Source organism: Schistocerca cancellata, chromosome 12 (assembly GCF_023864275.1).
Source record: "Schistocerca cancellata isolate TAMUIC-IGC-003103 chromosome 12, iqSchCanc2.1, whole genome shotgun sequence".
Lineage (NCBI taxonomy): Eukaryota > Metazoa > Arthropoda > Insecta > Orthoptera > Acrididae > Schistocerca > Schistocerca cancellata.
This window is the reverse complement of record NC_064637.1, coordinates 62,311,402-62,325,646: the sequence shown is the minus strand read 5'-3', so window position 1 is coordinate 62,325,646 and position 14,245 is coordinate 62,311,402. Positions and strand designations below refer to the sequence as shown.

The window sequence follows — 14,245 nt, the reverse complement described above, 5'->3', positions numbered from 1 at the left end:
ATTGTGCAATCACGTCATCAACACAGATTTTCTGTGAACGTTTGGGCAGGCATTGTTGGTGATGTCTCGATTGGGCCCCATGTTCTTCCACCTACGCTCAATGGAGCACGTTATCATGACTTCATACGGGATACTCCACCTTTGCTGCTAGAACATGTGCCTTTACAAGTACGACACAACATGTGGTTCATGCACGATGGAGCTCCTGCACATTTCAGTCGAAGTGTTCGTACGCTTCTCAACAACAGATTCGGTGACCGATGGATTGGTAGAGGCGGACCAATTCCGTGGCCTCCACGCTCTCCTGACCTCAACCCTCTTGACTTTCATTTATGGGGGCATTTGAAAGCTCTTGTCTACGCAACCCCGGTACCAAATGTAGAGACTCTTCGTGCTCGTATTGTGGACGGCTGTGATACAATACGCCATTCTCCAGGGCTGCATCAGCGCATCAGGGGTTCCATGCGACGGAGGGTGGATGCATGTATCCTCGCTAACGGAGGACATTTTGAACATTTCCTGTAACAAAGTGTTTGAAGTCACACTGGTACGTTCTGTTGCTGTGTGTTTCCATTCCATGATTAATGTGATTTGAAGAGAAGTAATAAAATGAGCTCTAACATGGAAAGTAAGGATTTCCGGACACATCTCCACATAACATATTTTCTTTCTTTGTGTGTGAGGAATGTTTCCTGAAAGTTTGGCGGTATCTTTTTGTAAGACCCTGTATATAGTTAAGGCTCACAGGCCATTTGACCAGCTTCTTCTGTGCCGATGGAGAAACAGTGCCCTAACTCTTACGGGAATCGGCAGTTAAGCCGCGAGTAATGAGTATAATTGGCAGGGGCACTATGTGTGGTGTCACCGCCAGACACCACACTTGCTAGGTGGTAGCCTTTAAATCGGCCGCGGTCCGTTAGTATACGTCGGACCCGCGTGTCGCCACTGTCAGTGATTGCAGACCGAGCGCCGCCACATGGCAGGTCTAGAGAGATGTCCTAGCACTCGCCCCAGTTGTACAGACGACTTAGCCAGAGATGGATCACTGACAACTACGCTCTCATTTGCCGAGACGATAGTTAGCATAGCCTTCAGCTACGTCATTTGCTACGATCTAGCAAGGCGCCATTGCATTTGATAATTATTATTGTGAAGCCTGTACAGTAACAAGAGCTATGTTCTACAATTATGGATTAAAGTTAAGTATTCCAAGAGCTTCGTACTTTATTTGCTACTATAATTTCCCTTAACTGTTCCAGACCTCACGCCAGTCTGCGTGAGCTTTAACGCGTGCCTCTCGGCCTCCTCTAGCTACAAGGTGTTGTCTCTTCTGCCAACACTTCACTATGAATATAGTGACGGACAATAAATTGCGAATGTGGGTTCTCGGGAGGCGTGCCAGAGATAACTCCCTGCAGTCGGACTATCCTCTGCCTCCTCGGTGAGGATGAACGAACAACCTGAACGGTTGTCATCGGACGCCCGCCACGAGCAAATTCAACGAACAATGTAGAACAAAATGAAATAAAAAGAAGGATGGATAGAGCGTCTGCCATGTAAGCAGGAGGTCCTTTGTTCGAGCCTCAGTCGGTGCACACATTTTCAACTGTGCCCGTTGACTTATATCTACGCCTGTATGCAGCTGGGGATATTCATTGCATTGGAATTTCAGTGTATATTCCTTTCACTCATCTTTCCAGTGGTAGGAGAGTTGGGACGGTGCAGTACTGCGTTTTCAAAAGATAGTGAAGCACATTGTAAAAAATGTAGGTGGGTGAAACAAGGAAGAGACGGCGTGCCGTGTGAACGGGCGCCACATCCCGGGTGCCCAGTACCGCCTTCCACGTGGAGCTAGGACGGGTCCAGCCAACACGGATCCAAGGGAAGGCCTCGGCGCTTGTTGGTGACGTCACGTCAGCTAGGCACGGCCAACGCCAGGTCTGTTGCAGGCAGAAACGCCTGGGCGTGCTTATCACTATAAATCTCTTATTTTTGGGCAAAATGTTTGCTATTGTTTTGGATTCTGCAGTTTTATTTAGATGAAAGATTAGCCGGCCACGGTGGCCGTGCGGTTCTAGGCGCTGCAGTCCGGGACTGCTACGGTCGCAGGTTCGAATCCTGCCTCGGGCATGGATGTGTGTGATGTCCTTAGGTTAGTTAGGTTTAAGTAGTTCTAAGTTCTAGGGGACTGATGACTTCAGAAGTTAAGTCCCATAGTGCTCAGAGCCATTTCAACCATTTGAAAGATTTTCTTACTATCGTAAAGCTACAAGTGAAGATCATAGTTCTGTATTACTGAATCCTGTCGAAACAAACGTGGATCAATATGAGAAGATGCTTTGCTCCATTGCAAGCTTCTGAAATTTTACGTTCAAGTAACTATATTTACTTGATCCATTTTGTTATCGAAACTTATCCCAACCCCCTTACAATGAACTCGTTTCTTTTATTTATTTATTTATTTTCGTTTGACATCGTCACTGGAAATGTGAACTAATTTACATGTGTAAATGTCCAACTGTTGCCAGTCATTAGATTACAGTCGTTTTCAACGAAAGGAATTCTAAACAGGAAACAAAATAGCTTCATACATAGAAAATACTGCTGAGCTTAAACTTTTTCAAACATGCGCATTAGAGAAGATAAATATTCCCCTCTTGCAACCGAAAGGAGAAACTTTATAAGATAAATTTTTAAAAAATGAAACAACAAGTTTACTGTTGCCAGTCACCGTTTAATTTATTTCCACGACGCGTTCCGAAGGTTTAAACCTCCATCATCGGGTGGCTTTACAATAGTTAGTATGGCATTTGAGTGTGTGTTGTGTTACGATTTTTGGAGGAACTTGTGGCACTGCCTAGTGGAGAAACAACACACTATTTCAGAATATGGTTTAGGGTTACTTTTGACAAAAAATTAAACTGATATCTAATGGTAAACATTAAATAAGTAAACTAGAGTACCTCCAGTGGTCACAGGTTCCTTTTGCTGTCGTAACACATCACATGTACACTGCCACGTTTTTAAACAAATATGGCGTCTGGAATCAGCTGGGTGCAAGGTTCGTATAGCAGAAGAGGAGACATAATCGCAAAGTGCAAAGAATATATACATCGTAACAACATTATTACAGAATAATTGTTTAAAGCATTTGGAGGTGTTTGTTTTGAGGTGTCGAATATATGTGTGTGTACTTCAGGTGGTATATAAATCCAGTTTTGACAAGTTAAAACAGCGAAACATTCGTACTCGTTTATACCATGAGGTGAAATGTTAAAATGGCTTAAACTTCATACTTGTTAATAACAATTAGGTGAAATGTTACAGACTTGAATTACAATGATCATATTGGCTACAGCAGTAAAATCATACATAGATGACACTCTTCGATTGGAATTAATAAACAGATGTGAGGGGCTCGAGGCAGAAGGAGAGGAAGAGAGGGAGAAAGTGTGTGTGTGTGTGTGTGTTTGTGTGTGTGTGTGAGAGAGAGAGAGAGAGAGAGAGAGAGAGAGAGAGAGAGAGAGGAAAGAATGATTATATGAGAGCAAACATTTACATGGCAAGGAGTCTTAAGGTTACATGTTACATATATTAGCTGCCTAAAGGTAAACTTGTTGTTTCATTTAATGTCAGTAGCAGTCACGGTAAAGCCTAACCTAAAAATGTTCGCATTTAAAGATAAAAAAATTTTATTTGATAAAACAAGTACCCCTCTTTTGCCTCTTCTTCTGTCCCCCACCCCATCCCCAAACGTGTACAATCACAAGATATTTCATTAACATTCAGTGCTCCTCACCCCATAGTCAACCAAGATACCTAAAGAAGAGCACCAATATGTTCAGTTTTTTGTAAAAGCAACCCAGTACAAACGTAACTTCCTCAGATTTACAAATAAGGTAAAGAAGCACGAATTCTGTTGTTACTGGACCATGAAGTTGTTTTTGTATGTCAGTCCTTAAAACAGGTGGAAATTTAAGTTCAGGAGTACACTATTCGTTTAGAAGTGTAATGAATTGCTCAGTTAATTGATTGCAGAAATCTCTCAGAACAATGTGTGTTGCTCAACTACCGCCAATAGTTGCACATTTTCATGTGTCGGGGAGGGTTTTGTGTACATAGTTCTGCGTAGTCAGCGTGAACACAACTTTCTCACTAGAGCGCGCCCCGCTAAGCACAACAGCGCAGGCGCAGCACTTGTCCGTCTCCGCACTACGAGATGGCGCTGCCTTAGAGACGGACCAAATTCTGCTTCCGCCGATCCGCGTATTAATATGTAACGCAGCCAGTGAGATTGCTGCTAATGTAGAACCTTTTCTCCTCGCCGATCACACTCGCGCAGTGATACCTGAACGCGCGAGGTATTATAACGAGTGTACAGACCTCCGATTAGTCAGTCTGCATTTGTCTGCAGCAGTCTGTACCAGTCTGTAGTCAAGTTTCAGTCTGCGCCTAATAAGATTACCATATTCCTGTACATAGCCATGAAGATAAATGTATAGACACTTTGTCCAGTATCAGAGATATGTGAGAATAAGATTAACGTACCAAGACCAAAGGAACTTCAGATTGTCAATTGAAAATAGCATCCAGAATCAAGTTACGTACTGTCAATGCTTGTTATTATTTTAATAAATGTGTGTGAAAATTAATCAAGTTCTGTTTAAAGTTGGTCACCGTCAATCTGCTACTCTAAGTGTGCAAGTGGCTTTTCTATCGTCTGACCTAACGGCAGAAGATAAACACGCCCGGCGTCACGTCGCTGATGGCAGCTCATCTGACACTCGCCTGCTTCGTTACAGCGACAAGTCAGATGGTGTGTGTACCGAAGGTCTTAGAGTACGCACACCACAGAGAGAGACACCACCATTATGAGTATGCCTGCAACAGACCTGGCTTTGGCCGTGCCTAGCTGACGTGACGTCACCAACAAGCGCCGAGGCCTTCCTCTGAGTCGGTGTTGGTCCAGCCGACTGCCTTCCCTCACCACAGCACTGTTCCCGCCGCGGTCCTCCGCGGGCAGAGTTGGGCGCAGCGGCCGCCGGCGGCGCTAGCGTCGCAGCCCCTGTTCCCGGCCGGCGGCGGAGTCGCCGGCGTCAGTTTGACAGCGAGCGGTTTCCAGTTAGCCGGGACGTCGCGTCACACAAACACACACACAAATACACGCGCGCCCTCGCATCCACACACACTCCGCTGCGCCGTCCACAGCCGCGTCATCGACGCCGACGCCCGGCGTCCCGTCGCCGATGGCAGCTCACCTGCACACCGCCCGACCGCCCTTCTGAACGCGTGTTGATCTAGCGGTGGTGAGTCACCAAAAGCGGCATAAAATGAAAAAAAATTAACCACTCACCTCCCTCTCCGTCATTACGTACATTTTTCATTCCCAAAAATAACCAGCTTATTGTATTTATGTCCTTTTTGTCGCCTTCGTTTCATTACTTTATTCGATCCTTTACCAATAATTTTTCATTTCCCTGTTGACCCAATGCTTTTCTCTTCTCAACTTCCTTTACTCCTCACTTATCTTTTCGTCTCTGAGCTTTCTGATTTTTTTTCTGTTTTAATTTTTAAATATTTTGTTGTATACTGATGTCCTCAATCCACTCAATATTCCTGTTTCACGATCTCTCTCCTGACGATTCTGTTTCCTCGTCTCCTCACTGGATATTCGGAAAATGAAATGCCTTGTCTCAGTTAAAAGAAAACAGCCCTCGGTCACTAATTTTTAACAGATTAACCAGGTTTCGACACTGCTAGGAGTGTCTTCCTCAGAATTTACACCAAAGAATGGTCTATAACACGGTCACGGAATTATGACTAAAAACGTATGATATAATTTATAAGTATGGAATTATCGTACTTATAATTTGTATCATACGTTTTTAGTCATAATTCTGCGACCATGTTATAGACCATTCTTTGGTGTAAATTCTGACGAAGACACTCCTAGCAGTGTCGAAACCCGATTAATCTGTTACAAATTGCCGGCCGCGGAGGTCGTGCGGTTCTAGGCGCTTCAGTCCGGAACCGCGTGACTGCTACGGTCGCAGGTTCGAATCCTGCCTCGGGCATGGATATGTGTGATGTCCTTAGGTTAGTTAGGTTTAAGTAGTTCTAAGTTCTAGGGGACTGATGACCTCAGATGTTAAGTCCCATAGTGCTCAGAGCCATTTGAACCATTTTTTTAAAAATTAGTGACCGAGGGCTGTTTTCTTTTAATTGTAACTATTCACGGTCTCTGAACGTGCAGCCATGTACAAAATTTTGTAGTGCCTTGTCTCATTTTTTACATTACGCTGGGCCCGCAGCATAATATTGAAACAATGAAAATGAAATCTCCAATAGTACCTGCAGTAAGGTCACACATATGTTAAGTATTTTTACGTGACATCGCTGTTTCGCCTTGTTGTCATTATGAAGTGACCTGCGAATATAACACTGATAAGATTCTCTGTATCTGCAAACTGATTGCTTTATGTGTGCATTTGTATTGATACTTATGTCTAGTTGGAAGTGACGGCCACATTGAATCTATAGTATTTTCTTTTCTGTCGAGTCGCGATAAGTACAATATTTTCTGTAGTTACATAAGGTAAAAATGTTTTTTTAATAAATTATAGAGTGCAGCACTACAAAGTACTTTATTCAAAGAACTGTCACTGACGCCCGAACAACAGGGACTTACATGCATTGAGAGGGTTGACAGAAGCGTCCGATCCCACGCGTCGGCTTTGACCCGTGACGTAAGGGTGTTGTCGTGTGTGACGTCATGACGGCGTGGAGTTTGGTTTGAGTGTGGCTGTCTCCAGTTCTGTTTTATCTTATTTTATTTACTTTTCTGATCTGTTCGTTCTATATCGTGAGATTTTTTTTTAAATTTAAAAACACTTATTACTTATTTTAATTATCTGTTTCCTCCAATTTCTGTTTTAGTTTATTATATTTATCTTTCTGATCTGTTCGTTCTATCCCGTGAGATTTTTTTTTAAAGACAAAAAACACTTATCAGCTACTGAAGCATCTTTATCTTCTATGGGTTGCAGGGGTTACGACCCCTGGGGAGGTGGGTGGGTATTCATGCATGGCTGTCTTCACTTACACGTTGTAGCTACGCAAGGCGTCTAAATTTGTTCATATTTAGTTTGCCCCCCCACCCAAAACACCCCATTTCCCGCGCTTGTCCCGTTAGTGTCATTAGGCTTCTTGTGGAAAGAGTGTGTGTGTGTTTTTGTTTCCGCCATATTTGTGACGTCATGGGTCAAAGCAGACGGGCGGGATCGGACGCTTCCGTATTTCCCATTGAGAATAAAAAATAGCGCATTTAGAATGGCTACCTAATAGCCGAAATCTGGATTTGCATAATAAAATCTAAAAAGGACGACTGATTGCTGCACTCTATAATTTATAGTTCACATACAGTCTCTGAGTGCATCCGCTTTCCGAATGGAAGGTGACCTGGTAAAAAAAAAAAAAAAAAAAAAAAAAAAAAAAAAAATGTTTTTCGCAGTTCAATAATTCGACAGTTCTTTACTGCGGTGCTATATGTTTACCTGTACATCTTACCAGAGGTTACATCATATTTCGTTGTCATTTTACCTATGATCTGTGCATGGTTTGTTTTCCGTATGACAATCCCTTTATCGTATTCTCTTAAATCAGTTAAGTTTTCCAGACAGTATTTACGTTTAAAATTTGTGTGTTGATTTAGAATTTCTGTGGATATTTTCTTGCATGAATGTATATTTCCAGTTTTTTTTTAGAATGTTCGTATTAAGTTCTTTCGATATTGTGTGCTATATTTCTAACGCAGTTTCTATTTTCTCGGCTTTTTGGAATACCGTCACTGTTTCTAGCGTGTCCTTTAAATCTGGTGTTAAAATTTCACCCGGTTTGGCCAATATGAAATTGTTTCAATCATCATAGGTGAATTTTTATATACCAGAAGTGCGAAATTCTGATCGTTTGGTTCTGCTTGAACGTAATTTCGTTATAAGATTGTTATTTGTGCGGAATACCATTCATATGTGTGTGGATTTCTTTCCGCCGCGCGGAATTAGTCGAGCGGTTTAAGGCGCTGCAGTCATGGACTGTGCGGCTGGTCCCGGCGGAGGTTCGAGTCCTCCCCCGGGCATGGGTGTGTGTGTTTGTCATTAGGATAATTTAGGTTAAGTAGTGTGTAAGCTTAGCAGTTAAGTCCCATGAGATTTCACACACATTTGAACATTTGATTTCTTCCCGGTGATACTTATTACAGTTTACATTTCTTTGTAGACTGTTTCATTGAACGGTGAGTCTCTAATGAGCGTTTTCTAAATAAATTTTGGATATGGACGTTCTAATTATACTCGTACTTGTTTCTGTCTGGAATATTCTGCTTGCTCCTGGACCATTACTCGTTTCGGAAATGGTTTCGCTTGCGTGCGTCAGTTCTGGTTGCAAGTCAAACCACTGTGAAGATACAGGGTGTTTCAAAAATGACCGGTATATTTGAAACGGCAATAAAAACTAAACGAGCAGCGATAGAAATACACCGTTTGTTGCAATATGCTTGGGACAACAGTACATTTTCAGGCAGACAAACTTTCGAAATTACAGTAGTTACAATTATCAACAACAGATGGCGCTGCGGTCTGGGAAACTCTATAGTACGATATTTTCCACATATCCACCATGCGTAGCAGTAATATGGCATAGTCTCTGAATGAAATTACCCGAAACCTTTGACAAAGTGTCTGGCGGAATGGCTTCACATGCAGATGAGATGTACTGCTTCAGCTGTTCAATTGTTTCTGGATTCTGGCGGTACACCTGGTTTTTCAAGTGTCCCCTCAGAAAGAAGTCACAGGGGTTCATGTCTGGCGAATAGGGAGACTAATCCACGCCGCCTCCTGTATGTTTCGGATAGCCCAAAGCAATCACACGATCATCGAAATATTCATTCAGGAAATTAAAGACGTCGGCCGTGCGATGTGGCCGGGCACCATCTTGCATAAACCACGAGGTGTTCGCAGTGTCGTCTAAGGCAGTTTGTACCGCCACAAATTCACGAAGAATGTCCAGATAGCGTGATGCAGTAATCGTTTCGGATCTGAAAAATGGGCCAATGATTCCTTATGAAGAAATGGCGGCCCAGACCAGTACTTTTTGAGGATGCAGGGACTATGGGACTGCAACATGGGGCTTTTCAGTTCCCCATATGCGCCAGTTCTGTTTATTGACGAAGCCGTCCAGGTAAAAATAAGCTTTGTCAGTAAACCAAATGCTGCCCACATGCATATCGCAGTCATCAATCCTGTGCACTATATCGTTAGCGAATGTCTCTCGTGCAGCAATGGTAGCGGCGCTGAGGGGTTGCCGCGTTTGAATTTTGTATGGATAGAGGTGTAAACTCTGGCGCACAAGACGATACGTGGACGTTGGCGTCATTTGGACCGCAGCTGCAACACGGCGAACGGAAACCCGAGGCCGCTGTCGGATCACCTGCTGCACTAGCTGCGCGTTGCCCTCTGTGGTTGCCGTACGCGGTCGCCCTACCTTTCCAGCACGTTCATCCGTCACGTCCCAGTCCGTTGAAATTTTTCAAACAGATCCTTTATTGTATCGCTTTTCGGTCCTTTGGTTACATTAAACCTCCGTTGAAAACTTCGTCTTGTTGCAACAACACTGTGTTCTAGGCGGTGGAATTCCAACACCACAAAAATCCTCTGTTCTAAGGAATAAACCATGTTGTCCACAGCACACTTGCACGTTGTGAACAGCACACGCTTACAGCAGAAAGACGACGTACAGAATGGCGCACCCACAGACTGTGTTGTCTTCTATATCTTTCACATCACTTGCAGCGCCATCTGTTGTTGAAAATTGTAACTACTGTAATTTCGAAAGTTTGTCCGCCTGAAAATGTACTGTTGTCCCAAGCATATTGCAACAAACGGTGTATTTCTATCGCTGCTCGTTTAGTTTTTATTGCCGTTTCAAATATACCGGCCATTTTTGAAACACCCTGTATATATATATATATATATATATATATATATATATATATATATATATATATATACACTCCTGGAAATTGAAATAAGAACACCGTGAATTCATTGTCCCAGGAAGCGGAAACTTTATTGACACATTCCTGGGGACAGATACATCACATGATCACACTGACAGAACCACAGGCACATAGACACAGGCAACAGAGCATGCACAATGTCGGCACTAGTACAGTGTATATCCACCTTTAGCAGCAATGCAGGCTGCTATTCTCCTATGGAGACGATCGTAGAGATGCTGGATGTAGTCCTGTGGAACGGCTTGCCATGCCATTTCCACCTGGCGCCTCAGTTGGACCAGCGTTCGTGCTGGACGTGCAGACCGCGTGAGACGACGCTTCATCCAGTCCCAAACATGCTCAATGGGGGACAGATCCGGAGATCTTGCTGGCCAGGGTAGTTGACTTACACCTTCTAGAGCACGTTGGGTGGCACGGGATACATGCGGACGTGCATTGTCCTGTTGGAACAGCAAGTTCCCTTGCCGGTCTAGGAATGGTAGAACGATGGGTTCGATGACGGTTTGGATGTACCGTGCACTATTCAATGTCCCCTCGACGTTCACCAGTGGTGTACGGCCAGTGTAGGAGATCGCTCCCCACACCATGATGCCGGGTGTTGGCCCTGTGTGCCTCGGTCGTATGCAGTCCTGATTGTGGCGCTCACCTGCACGGCGCCAAACACGCATACGACCATCATTGGCACCAAGGCAGAAGCGACTCTCATCGCTGAAGACGACACGTCTCCATTCGTCCCTCCATTCACGCCTGTCGCGACACCACTGGAGGCGGGCTGTACGATGTTGGGGCGTGAGCGGAAGACGGCCTAACGGTGTGCGGGACCGTAGCCCAGCTTCATGGAGACGGTTGCGAATGGTCCTCGCCGATACCCCAGGAGCAACAGTGTCCCTAATTTGCTGGGAAGTGGCGGTGCGGTCCCCTACGGCACTGCGTAGGATCCTACGGTCTTGGCGTGCATCCGTGCGTCGCTGCGGTCCGGTCCCAGGTCGACGGGCACGTGCACCTTCCGCCGACCACTGGCGACAACATCGATGTACTGTGGAGACCTCACGCCCCACGTGTTGAGCAATTCGGCGGTACGTCCACCCGGCCTCCCGCATGCCCACTATACGCCCTCGCTCAAAGTCCGTCAACTGCACATACGGTTCACGTCCACGCTGTCGCGGCATGCTACCAGTGTTAAAGACTGCGATGGAGCTCCGTATGCCACGGCAAACTGGCTGACACAGACGGCGGCGGTGCACAAATGCTGCGCAGCTAGCGCCATTCGACGGCCAACACCGCGGTTCCTGGTGTGTCCGCTGTGCCGTGCGTGTGATCATTGCTTGTACAGCCCTCTCGCAGTGTCCGGAGCAAGTATGGTGGGTCTGACACACCGGTGTCAATGTGTTCTTTTTTCCAATTCCAGGAGTGTATATATATAAAATGGCCGGCCGCGGTGGTCATGCGGTTCTAGGCGCTCCGTCCGGTAAGTCCCATAGTGCTCAGAGCCATTTGAACCAGCCATATATATATATAATGGACTTGGAAATGGTCAGCATGATAGTTGGCAGTAAGTAGTTGAACAAGTGGCAGCAATACATATCGAAGAGTAGGTCCCCATGTAGCTGACGGAACAATGGGAGACAAAAAATGGTTCAAATGGCTTTGAGCACTATAGGACTTAACATCCTGAGGTCATAAGTCCCCAAGAACTTTGAACTACTTAAACCTAACTAACCTAAGGAAATCACACACATGCATGCCCGAAGCAGGAGTCGAACCTGCGACCGTAGCGGTCGCGAGGTTCCAGACTGAAGCGGCTAGAAACGCTCGGCCACCCCGATCGGCAATGGGAGACAGTAGAGTGAAAGGGGCAGTGCACGAACTCGTCACGACCGATTTCGTCCAGATTTGTGGTGCAGATGGCCAGCTTTGTAGAAAAAGACAGCATTTCTGGTACGGGTGGGATGAAGTGTGAGCAACTTATGTCAGGGCGGTTCCCTGGCAACGGTTGGTGCTGCGGAAAGAGTGTGCTGCGGTCGTGGGACCGAGTACCTTTGCTGAAACTTGTTTTATTTTTGATTTTTACATTATATCTACTACAAATAAACCGAAACAATGCTAAATATATTGTATTTATCAATATTTTCATGGAAGTCATGAAAAGAAAAAAAAGTAAACTCCTTCCGAACAGGCAATGAAGTCCCGACTGTACCGACCGGCCGCCGTGTCATCCTTAGACGATAGGCGGAGACGGATATGGAGGGGCATGTGGTCAGCACACCGCTCTCCCGGCCGTATGTCAGTTTACGAGACCGGTGCCGCTACTTCTCAGTCAAGTAGCTCCTCAGTTTGCCTCACTAGGGCTGAGTGCACCCCGCTTGCCAACAGCGCTCGGCAGACCGGATGGTCACCCATCCGAGTGCTAGCCCAGCCCGACAGCGCTTAACTTCGGTGATCTGACGGGAACTGGTGTTACCACTGCGGCAAGGCCGTTGGCCGATCAAAAGAAAAGGCATAGGAAAATTTTTTGGGGTTGCAAAGGAAATTCCTCGAAAAGATTGTTATTCGTGCTCGAGAACTTCGTGTATAAGGTTAGATACTTTTATCGTTTTACAGTTGATGACTTACAAGCGATAGGTTGATATTCATCGTAAAAACAGGGAAAGCGATAATTTTTTCGACATCTTACGTTATATACGTCGCATTTTTACAAGTACATAGTTGTTGTAAAGTTTATATACAAAAACAAACCTAGTCTACATCATCATTATCATCATGACCATCGACATCATCACACAGTTCGGGTGTAACGCATTATATCGTCGAATATGAACGAGGACAGCTGGCAATGTGCAGTGGTACGTAGTTTGACGCAGTCTTCTCGGCACGTGGTAACTTTTTTTCTGTGGGTGAAATAAGAATTTTGAAGGTCTTGCGTCGAATTGTGTACCTGACGGTAAAAATAGACATCGCAGGATTTCCCCATGCAGCGCGGGATCCATTAGCTGCCGATGGCTCCTCAAATGTCGAAACAAACGGAACACCAAGTCCTGCACGATTTAATTGCAGTCACTTCTTGGGAAATTATTTGCAGAAACCTTCTGAACTATTCAAGTAGAGTTCTTTCTCTGAAATCTATTTGCAATCTAAAATTTTCGTTCTGTGAAGATGGTATCTGTTCTTTCGGACCATCTTCATATAGATAAGGCTTGCTGGCCAATGATCTTCTTCAGTGCGGATGCAGTCACATTGCCCCAACTTTTACGAGAATCGGTAGATTGACTGACGCGAGTAATGAGTATAGCGTGCAGGGGCATTACAAATGTAGTGTGTGGACAGAAAGTTGGAAAGCGTGGGTCTCACGGGGAGCGTGCAAGAGGTAAGTCCCTGCAGTCGCACTGTCGTGTGTGTCCTCGGTGGCTCAGATGGATGCCGGCACGGTAGCTCAGCGTGTTCGGTCAAAGGGCTGGTCACCCCCTATAATAAAAAACTGAGTAACGGAATCAACGATCAACTTGAACGGATGTCTTGTGACGTCCGCCCAGACCAAACGCAACGAACAATACCGGAAAAAAAGACGGACAGTGTCTGCCATGTGTTCAGGAGGTCCCGGGTTCGAGTCCCGGTCGGGGCAAACATTTTCAACTGTCCCCCTTGATATTTATCAACGACTGTAAGCAGTTAAAGGTCCTGATTTCACTGTAATTTCAAAATTTTTCTTTGCCTTTCCTGTTCAAGCCCTTTACGAAAATGTTAATAAATGAAATACACTGAACAGCATTTCGTTTTATTCACAGTGTTAAGTTACATAAGAACTGATGATAAAAAGTTTGAGCGTCAGGAGTCGACGACACGACTCTCGGATTTCCGTTCAGTAAATATTCCTTCCGCCGTCTCGAAACTACGCTAACGTAAACGCCTCACGCCTCGCCCGAAACCGCGCTAAAATGCTGTTTTTTCTTTTCTTTTTTCTTTCTCTCTAAACGCTTGGGCACCTGCATCTGTCACTTCTGTCACTTTTATTTATGACCCCGCCCTGCACATGGCGCAAATGTGGAGGAGAGCGACGACGACGATTAGGCGTAGTCCGCCTTGTTAGACGAAGTAATTTGCACGACAGCAGGGGAACTATCTAGGACAGAAGTAGCGAGGATAGACTAAGAAGGAGTCAAATGTAGTTCCCATTTC

The 14,245-nt window shown here is 45.1% G+C and overlaps 1 pseudogene; it reads right to left on the bottom strand.

Moving 5' to 3' along the window:
• Positions 1–12,436: 12,436 nt before the first annotated feature.
• LOC126110026 (5S ribosomal RNA) lies at positions 12,437–12,554 on the bottom strand (annotated as a pseudogene).
• Positions 12,555–14,245: the final 1,691 nt, after the last annotated feature.